The sequence below is a fragment of the Hyla sarda genome, chromosome 5 (genome assembly GCF_029499605.1).
Source record: "Hyla sarda isolate aHylSar1 chromosome 5, aHylSar1.hap1, whole genome shotgun sequence".
Classification (NCBI taxonomy): domain Eukaryota; kingdom Metazoa; phylum Chordata; class Amphibia; order Anura; family Hylidae; genus Hyla; species Hyla sarda.
Window position 1 is genome coordinate 274,796,751 of NC_079193.1, and position 10,754 is coordinate 274,807,504.

The 10,754-nt window shown below is 44.1% G+C and overlaps 1 pseudogene; it reads right to left on the reverse strand.

Moving 5' to 3' along the window:
• Positions 1-924: 924 nt before the first annotated feature.
• Positions 925-1,017, reverse strand: LOC130274624 (U2 spliceosomal RNA; annotated as a pseudogene).
• Positions 1,018-10,754: the final 9,737 nt, after the last annotated feature.

The following is a 10,754-nucleotide window of genomic DNA, read 5'->3' on the forward strand; positions in this document are numbered from 1 at the left end:
GCAGCAAGTCCCCATAGCAAACCTCTCCTGCTCTGGACAGTTCCTGACATGGACAGAGAGAGCACTGTGGTCAGACAGAAAAGAACCACTCAACTTCAGCAGCTGATATGTACTGGTAGGTTTAAGATTTTTTAATAGAAGTAATTTACAAATCTGTTTAACTTTCAGGACCCAGTTGGTATGAAAAAAATGCTTTTTCATGCAATACCCCTTTAACCCAATAGAGGGCAGGGCTCTGTTACCAATAGACATTCATTTAATCACCCAAAGTGCAAGAAAAAGTGCAAACGTGTTACACTAAAAAAAAGTGCACAGAGGATGCGATCTATCACAGGCCCTTCTCCGATAGGAGAGAGGCCCCCCAACAAACCTTACCCTTCGCCTCCGGACCAAAAGGTACCTGCAAGGTTCCAGGTTTGATATCCCTTTTTGCCGAAGCTACTAAGGGACCACAAATGCTACCGGCATCCCCTTGGCGTTAGCCAAGGTATCTGCCCGCAGAGCCGATAACGGTTGGTACCCTGCCAAAGCAGGAGTACCCAGGGTGCTTGCAGGGAGGTGCGGAACCTAATGGCCACACACACCTCCCCTAGACTGCCAGGAGGGACACCCAGAAGGGCTACCGCATCCTGACAAATCCTGTAGACACACAACACGCAAAAAGTGACACAGTGAGACAAAAATAAATAAATAAGTGAATGTGTGCAGATATACTGCCCGGATCTATAAAAATTTCTCTGATCCTAAACAGAAGGCCGGGAATCAAGAGGTGAGTGCCACAAGGTGAAGAGATTATGGTGCCCGTGCTTCCCCTCAGTGAGCTAGTACACGCAGTGAGTTTTGGCACCACAGGGTCACCACTCCCCGAGGCACAAAAGTACCTCGGCTCTAGACCCTCTCAGCCTCATGGTGAGACCCGGAGGAAGCAGGTCACATTGGGCTGATTCCTCCCCACCAGCATGAAACTGATAAGAACAGATACTACACTTGATCTTAACCAAAAGACCGAGAAGCTATAGACATGGGACTGAGCTAGGGATCATTGAGGCAACAGCCAAACAACACTCATGGTAGCAAAAGGGGACTCCACTCCAGGACACCACACCTTTAAGTCACAGGTAGTAAATAAGAACTGTACCTGCTTAGCCAAGGAAAAGAGTTTAAAAATATTTTCTCCTATTGTACTATTTTCTTCTATTGTACTATTTTTAAAACAAAACATGTCAGTTTTAGCCAAAGGCAGTGTGCCTGCTGGGGGTTCAGAGAATCAACATGCAGATGGCAAGCTAATGGCCACTTACAGCATGAATATGCAAATTGTACCAGCAGTCATCTACCATTTAGAGCTTTAAACATTCTGCTCATCATAATCATCTGTTAAGGATCACTTGGCCAAATGCAAACATTCCAGTGACTCTACCTTTAGTAATATACTTAAAAAGGAGGAAAATGCCAATTCTTAGATGTTGTAAGGACACATTTACAACATAGTAGAGGGATACAAATGTATTTCTACTGATTTGTATACTGATATTTCCTACACATGTCTAACACTCAGGTGCTAGTTTTGTATCTGTAGATTAAATGTGAATTTCCATTACACTGTAATTGGTCTATTTATGTAATTTGACAATATTAGCACAATTGTCATTGACCTGATGTACTTTTTGTCAGTAAAGACATCATTTTCTATTTAAAGAGAATGCATCTTTTTTTACTGATTAGATAGTGAAACATGTTTATTTTTTCTACTATTCAATTTCTAATTTCTGCAAATAAGCACTGAATATATATAATATGTTGAACTGTGTTACTGCTGCACTTGCTTTACTAGTACAATTAGGGATCTTAGCAGAAATTTGGATTGAAGTGCTTATGTATCTTCAATCGTTAAGCTTTTTCAGAATAATACTCTAAATTTTGTGTGTTTGCATTTCATTTGCAGCCATGACAGCATGTACCTGTGTACTCATTTCATTCCTTTTGGAGGTGATGACTATTTTTGTTTTTGTGTATTGTATGCACAGGAAAGTGGCTACCCCCTTCTGGTCATGCAATCTATCCCATCTTCCTCATGATGGTTTTAAACCAAGCAAAGGATAACTAGATCCAACATGGCCCCAGAGTGAAGTTTGTATACGTAAGTACAGAAGAGGTACTAGAGTCCCATCTGATCACCATAGCACTAATAGATCAGGGAGACAATTTAATCTCAAAGTGTGTTAAATGTCCCAATTTTATATTTAAAATATATGTAGATAGATAGATAAATACAAAATAGAAAGGTCTCGGTGACTTTAACAGGGGCTAAATTGTAGGTGTAAATGCTATCTCCAAAACAGCAGGTCTTGTGGTGTGGTTCAATGTAGTGGTTAGTGTTACGCCGAGCGCTCCGGGTCCCCGCTCCTCCCCGGAGCGCTCGCTTCTCTCTCCCCGCGGCAGCGCTCCGGTCACGTCCTCTGACCCGGGGCGCTGCGATTCCGCTGCCAGCCGGGATGCGATTCGCGATGCGGGTAGCGCCCGCTCGCGATGCGCACCCCGGCTCCCCTACCTGACTCGCTCTCCGTCTGTTCTGTCCCGGCGCGCGCGGCCCCGCTCCCTAGGGCGCGCGCGCGCCGGGTCTCTGCGATTTAAAGGGCCACTGCGCCGCTGATTGGCGCAGTGGTTCCATTTAGTGTGTTCACCTGTGCACTTCCCTATATCACCTCACTTCCCCTGCACTCCCTTGCCGGATCTTGTTGCCTTAGTGCCAGTGAAAGCGTTCCTTGTGTGTTCCTTGCCTGTGTTTCCAGACCTTCTGCCGTTGCCCCTGACTACGATCCTTGCTGCCTGCCCCGACCTTCTGCTACGTCCGACCTTGCTTTTGCCTACTCCCTTGTACCGCGCCTATCTTCAGCAGCCAGAGAGGTGAGCCGTTGCTAGTGGATACGACCTGGTCACTACCGCCGCAGCAAGACCATCCCGCTTTGCGGCGGGCTCTGGTGAAAACCAGTAGTGGCTTAGAACCGGTCCACTAGCACGGTCCACGCCAATCCCTCTCTGGCACAGAGGATCCACTACCTGCCAGCCGGCATCGTGACAGTTGCCATGTCCGAATACGTCCAGGAGAATCTAAAAAAGGGCTTTATCCGTAAATCCTTCTCTCCTGCCGGAGCCGGATTTTTCTTTGTGTCCAAAAAAGATGGCTCCCTACGTCCTTGCATTGACTACCGCGGTCTTAATAAAATCACGGTTAAGAACCGCTACCCCTTACCCCTCATCTCTGAACTCTTTGATCGCCTCCAAGGTGCCCACATCTTCACTAAATTGGACTTAAGAGGCGCCTATAACCTCATCCGCATCAGAGAGGGGGACGAGTGGAAAACGGCATTTAACACCAGAGATGGACACTTTGAGTATCTGGTCATGCCCTTTGGACTGTGTAACGCCCCTGCCGTCTTCCAAGACTTTGTCAATGAAATTTTTCGTGATCTGTTATACTCCTGTGTTGTTGTATATCTGGACGATATCCTAATTTTTTCTGCCAATCTAGAAGAACACCGCCAGCATGTCCGTATGGTTCTTCAGAGACTTCGTGACAACCAACTCTATGCCAAAATTGAGAAATGTCTGTTTGAATGCCAATCTCTTCCTTTTCTAGGATATTTGGTCTCTGGCCAGGGACTACAGATGGATCCAGACAAACTCTCTGCCGTCTTAGATTGGCCACGCCCCTCCGGACTCCGTGCTATCCAACGCTTTTTGGGGTTCGCCAATTATTACAGGCAATTTATTCCACATTTTTCTACCATTGTGGCTCCTATCGTGGCTTTAACCAAAAAAAATGCTGATCCCAAGTCCTGGCCTCCTCAAGCAGAAGACGCCTTTAAACGACTCAAGTCTGCCTTTTCTTCGGCTCCCGTCCTCTCCAGACCTGACCCTTCCAAACCCTTCCTATTGGAGGTTGATGCCTCCTCAGTGGGAGCTGGAGCTGTTCTTCTACAAAAAAACTCTTCCGGGCATGCTGTCACTTGTGGTTTTTTCTCTAGGACCTTCTCTCCAGCGGAGAGGAACTACTCCATCGGGGATCGAGAGCTTCTAGCCATTAAATTAGCACTTGAGGAATGGAGGCATCTGCTGGAGGGATCAAGTTCTCCTGTTATTATCTACACCGACCACAAGAACCTCTCCTACCTCCAGTCTGCCCAACGGCTGAATCCTCGCCAGGCCCGGTGGTCTCTGTTCTTTGCCCGATTTAATTTTGAGATTCACTTTCGTCCGGCCGATAAGAACATTAGGGCCGATGCTCTCTCTCGTTCCTCGGATGCCTCAGAAGTTGAACTCTCTCCGCAACACATCATTCCACCTGACTGCCTGATCTCCACTTCTCCTGCCTCCATCAGGCAGACTCCTCCAGGAAAGACCTTTGTTTCTCCTCGCCAACGCCTCGGAATCCTCAAATGGGGTCACTCCTCCCATCTCGCAGGTCATGCGGGTATCAAGAAATCTGTGCAACTCATCTCCCGCTTCTATTGGTGGCCGACTCTGGAGACGGATGTTGTGGACTTTGTGCGAGCCTGCACTATCTGTGCCCGGGATAAGACTCCTCGCCAGAAGCCCGCTGGTTTTCTTCATCCTCTGCCTGTCCCCGAACAGCCTTGGTCTCTGATTGGTATGGATTTTATTACTGATTTACCCCCTTCCCGTGGCAACACTGTTATTTGGGTGGTCGTTGATCGATTCTCCAAAATGGCACATTTCATCCCTCTTCCTGGTCTTCCTTCAGCGCCTCAGTTGGCTAAACAATTTTTTGTACACATTTTTCGTCTTCACGGGTTGCCTACGCAGATTGTCTCGGATAGAGGCGTCCAATTCGTGTCTAAATTCTGGAGGGCTCTCTGTAAACAACTCAAGATTAAATTAAATTTTTCTTCTGCATATCATCCCCAGTCCAATGGACAAGTAGAAAGGATTAACCAGATCTTGGGTGATTATTTGCGACATTTTGTTTCCTCCCGCCAGGATGACTGGGCAGATCTCCTCCCATGGGCCGAATTCTCGTATAACTTCAGGGTCTCTGAGTCTTCCTCCAAATCCCCATTTTTCGTGGTGTACGGCCGTCACCCTCTTCCCCCCCTCCCTACTCCCTTGCCCTCTGGTCTGCCCGCTGTGGATGAAATTTCTCGTGACCTTTCCATCATATGGAGAGAGACCCAAAATTCTCTCTTACAGGCTTCATCACGCATGAAGAAGTTCGCGGATAAGAAAAGAAGAGCTCCCCCCGTTTTTTCCCCTGGAGACAAGGTATGGCTCTCCGCTAAATATGTCCACTTCCGTGTCCCTAGCTACAAGTTGGGACCACGCTATCTTGGTCCTTTCAAAATTTTGTGTCAAATTAATCCTGTCTCTTATAAACTTCTTCTTCCTCCCTCTCTTCGTATCCCTAATGCCTTTCACGTCTCTCTTCTCAAACCACTCATCCTCAACCGTTTTTCTCCCAAATCGGTTCCTCCCACTCCTGTTTCCGGCTCCTCGGACATCTTCTCGGTCAAAGAAATTTTAGCTGCCAAAAAGGTCAGAGGGAAAAATTTTTTTTTAGTGGACTGGGAGGGTTGTGGTCCTGAAGAGAGATCCTGGGAACCTGAGGACAACATCCTAGACAAAAGTCTGCTCCTCAGGTTCTCAGGCTCTAAGAAGAGGGGGAGACCCAAGGGGGGGGGTACTGTTACGCCGAGCGCTCCGGGTCCCCGCTCCTCCCCGGAGCGCTCGCTTCTCTCTCCCCGCGGCAGCGCTCCGGTCACGTCCTCTGACCCGGGGCGCTGCGATTCCGCTGCCAGCCGGGATGCGATTCGCGATGCGGGTAGCGCCCGCTCGCGATGCGCACCCCGGCTCCCCTACCTGACTCGCTCTCCGTCTGTTCTGTCCCGGCGCGCGCGGCCCCGCTCCCTAGGGCGCGCGCGCGCCGGGTCTCTGCGATTTAAAGGGCCACTGCGCCGCTGATTGGCGCAGTGGTTCCATTTAGTGTGTTCACCTGTGCACTTCCCTATATCACCTCACTTCCCCTGCACTCCCTTGCCGGATCTTGTTGCCTTAGTGCCAGTGAAAGCGTTCCTTGTGTGTTCCTTGCCTGTGTTTCCAGACCTTCTGCCGTTGCCCCTGACTACGATCCTTGCTGCCTGCCCCGACCTTCTGCTACGTCCGACCTTGCTTTTGCCTACTCCCTTGTACCGCGCCTATCTTCAGCAGCCAGAGAGGTGAGCCGTTGCTAGTGGATACGACCTGGTCACTACCGCCGCAGCAAGACCATCCCGCTTTGCGGCGGGCTCTGGTGAAAACCAGTAGTGGCTTAGAACCGGTCCACTAGCACGGTCCACGCCAATCCCTCTCTGGCACAGAGGATCCACTACCTGCCAGCCGGCATCGTGACAGTTAGTACCTACCAAAATTGGCCCCCACCTGCAGGTACCAGGCTCTTCCTAGTACCTATGCTGTGGTTGGTACTACAGTAATAATGGAGGGTCAGCATTAGCCATATCAGGCAGCTTCCATTACTAAGGCAAGAGTAAGTTAGAAAAGGAATAATGTATTAAAATAAAAACACTCAGAGCCCTCTCCTTAAAAGTTTTATAGAGTAAAAAACATTTTAGTTCTGTCAGAACCACATTTTCTGTGGAAGTTCGGCAAAAGCCGTTGTTCATCTCTAATGAGAAACATAAAAAAAGAGTTCAAGGTGTTGAAATCCCCAGATCTCAAATCTGGTGAGCATCCATGGAATACTCTGGAAAAAAAAATTCTAACATGGAGACACCACCTGCAAATGGGAGTGAATCATGCCAGTGCTGTGATCTTACCAAACAAGTTAAAAATGTATTAATGTATTTGGGTCATGAAATGATATGGAGATACCAGGACCAAAGTATTGTAGTGTAAATCTGCATCTACTAGCAGCCTAATTTGTATCTTTTATATACTACCCTAAATCAACACTAAAGCTTTTCATACACTAGGCTGTAGGAGAATATAGTTGATTCTCTTCATTTTACACATCTGCCTGATTACATAGTTACATAGTTACCTAGTTAGTACGGTCGAAAAAAGACATATGTCCATCAAGTTCAACCAGGGAATTGAAGGATAGGGGTGTGATTGTTTAACCCATGTAAAACCAGATAAAATTATGCAACATACAAATAGAAAAAAGTAGATTGCACTCACCCAGTGATGAAGCTAAAACGTCCTCTTTATTGGAACATCATTAAAAACATGCCGAGGGAGAGGGTAGAGAGATGCGGTCAGCGTGAGCTGACTGACAAGCCGAGGTGAGGCAGCGCTCCTTTCGCTGTTCAGCCCGCTTTCTCAAGCCTGCCTCATACAATTAATAATAATTAGATACAATTGTTCAATTGCCAAATGTTTCTATGGCATATTGCAATATAAATAACTGATAAACCTTTAACTGTAGAAATCCATACAAGTACGTGAATAAATCTCCTATAATCTCTGAATGTAAATAAGAATGTTTCTGTTTACAATTAACAGGCACAAATCTTAACTCCTTAAACCTGTTCAGGATGCAGGGTGTACAGGTATGCCCAAAAACAAATGATTTCAAATCAACTGGTGCCAGAAAGTTAAACAGATTTGTAAATTACTTCTATTAAAAAATCTGAGGCTTTCCAGTATATATCAACTGCTGTATACTACAGAGAAATGTGTTAAGTTCTTTCCAGTCTGACAACAGTGCTCTCTGCTGACACCTCTGTTTGTGTCAGGAACTGTCCAGACTACAAGCAAATCCCCATTGAAAACCTCTCCTGCTCTGGACAGTTCCTGACACGTACAGAGGTGTCAGCAGAGAGCACTGTGATCAGGCTGGAAAGAACCTGACTGGAAAGAACTTCACAAATTTTATTTGTAGTATACAGCAGCTGATAAGTACTGGAAGGGTTGATATTTTTAAATAGAAGTAATTTACAAATCTGTTTAGCTTTCTGGAGCCAGTTGATATAAAAAAATAAAAATTCCCACCGGAGTTCCCTTTAAGGATGCAGGGTGTACCTATACACCCTGGTCCCATTACTAGCATTTAAAACATGCTCATGGGCTGAGTGTGTGTTAAACCATAAAAATATTAATAAAAACTGATTAAAAAAAAATGGCACCTAATCTTTATTCTATAGGTTCATACAGTTAAAAGGATACCCAACTTATAAAGGCTTGATTTTGTTTTACTACTATAAAAAAAAAATGTAATTTTTGTAAGAAAATGTGTATGTTAAAAAATGTCCTCTTCTGACTTCTATAACTTTTTTATTTTTCCATATACGCTGATGTGTGAGGGCAATTTTTTTTGCACATAGTCTGTAGTTTTTATCGGTACAATTTTTGTTTTCATGGGACTTTTTGATAGTTTTTTATACATTTTTTAGGGTGTACAAAGTGACCTAAAATATGCAATTTTGGATTTTTTTTTTTTTTTTATGAATACACCATTGACCATGCGGTTTAATCAATGTTATATTTTTATAGTTCGGACATTTGCACACGTGGCGATACCACATATGTTTATTTCTATTATGTTTACATGTTTTTTATATGGAATTTGGGAAAAGGGGAGTGATTGAAACTTTTAATATGGAAGAGGTTAATTGGTGTTTTGTTTTTTTACTTTTATTCAACTTTTTTTTTAACTTTATTAGTCCTCTTCGGGGACTGTTAGGAGAAATCATTAGATTCCTCACACAGATCAATGTAGTTCCATAGAACTACATTGATCTGTGTGCTCTGTGCTTGATTTATAAAGCCTGGTCTAGCCAGGCTCTGTCAATTACAGAGCTGCAGCAGCCATGGGAGGAGCAGTGACTTCCACACTGGAAAATCCCCCCCCCCCCTGCGATCGTGCTGCAGGGGGGGGGGGCATCCACCTCACTGGACCACCAGGGACTGTTTAAAGGTCCCCTTAGATGCCAAGGGTTAATAGCCAGCTGCAGCGATCGCCGCATGCCGGCTATTACCTCTGCTACAGGGATCACCTGAGGGCCACCTGTAATGGCGTAGGCTGGAGTCAGGAGTCCGCGCCATACACTGTTTGCCATCTTAGGATGAGTCAGCTCATCCTTAGACAGAAACCAGTTAAGGTGCTAAACACACAAAATAATAACAATTGTGAAAATGAATAAGGATTATTTATATACAACAAGAGTTTGGATGTGAAACTTGATGTGAATAGTAAGGGTATGTCACACTAAGAAATTGGTGAGGAATTGAGGAGAAATCATTTTGAAAGTGGAAAATGATCTGGCTCACCAAAACTAGTATAACACTCCCGAGCTCACCATTAATGCTCTCATACCCTAAGTGCCAAAAATATACGTAGTAAAAAAATTTACATAATGGGGCTCAAGGAAATGGACAACAATAAGTAAGAGAAAACAGTATAAATTTAATAAACATATTAATTAAAAAACATACAATCAATATGTCATATATAAACAGGACTGAACACCACAGGGCCCTTGTGAGTCAGAAAGTAAACAATATTGTACAATGAAATAATAAATGCCTCCCAGTACAAAATTTTGGATTCATATATGATACTTATGTCCTGGATAATAATCAAAATATGAGCTTGCAATAATTTCAAACTTAGTCACAAAAGATAGTTTGTATCATACATTCCAAAAATGTCACAGCAATTCTCACTGTTTAACAACGATATACAGGAGCATACTCGTCATCCCCTTGATGTAGTAAAATGTTGCATTCGTATAGAGCACTAAACAGCTAACCCGACCTGCATGCTGCAGGGCTCATGGCTATCTCTCCAGTCCCGTAGAACAGCCGCTGCCCATGTCCTCCACAGGATCCTCCCGCTGTGCCTATGATGCTGTGCCTATGATGCTTTAGATGTCCGAAAGCTAGAATATCCACCAGATCACATAGATGTCCGAAAGCTGGAGTATCCACCAGATTGTGTAGTGATGGAGTGTTTAAGAAGCAGGCTGGAAATCCAGGTTTGGATAAAATCATGAAAAGGCATCACTAAATAAAATATACTGTCTGTATCTGAAATCTAAACGTAGTGTGAATAGTTATGATGGCAGATGCGTTTCAGGACTGCCTTAGATCCTTTCTTTAGTAACAATAAAAAATCAGAATCTGATTGGGGATGACGAGTATGCTTCTGTATATTGTTGTAAAAGTGTGAGGAGATTGCTGTGACATTTTTAGTGCATATGATACAAACTATCTTATGTGATTAAGTTTTATATTATTGCAAGTTCATATTTTGATTATTATCCAGGACATAAGTATCATATATGGATCCAAAATGTTGTACTGGTAGGTGTTTATTATTTAATTGTACATTATTGTTTACTGTCTGACTGATTGAATTGGTCAGGTCCTGCACTCACAAGGGCCCTGTGGTGTGCAGTCCTGTTTATATATGACATATTGATTTTATGTTTTTTAATTAATATTTTTAATACATTTATATTGTTTTATCTTACTTATTATTGTCTATATCCTTGAGCCCCATTATATAAATTTTTACTATGAGGAATCATAGGAAATTCTTCAAATTTGCTATCTTCTGCTTGGATCGGAATTTAAAGATGGATTTTATACAGAAATTTTAAGAAGAAATCTGAAGGAGGATCAGTACTAAAACCACCAATGGGCTGGCTCTCAGTTGCGCTTTAATTTTGCTTTAATTCTCCATCAATTCCACTCAAAACTCATTTAGTCAGGAAAGATAAAGTCCCATTGACTTT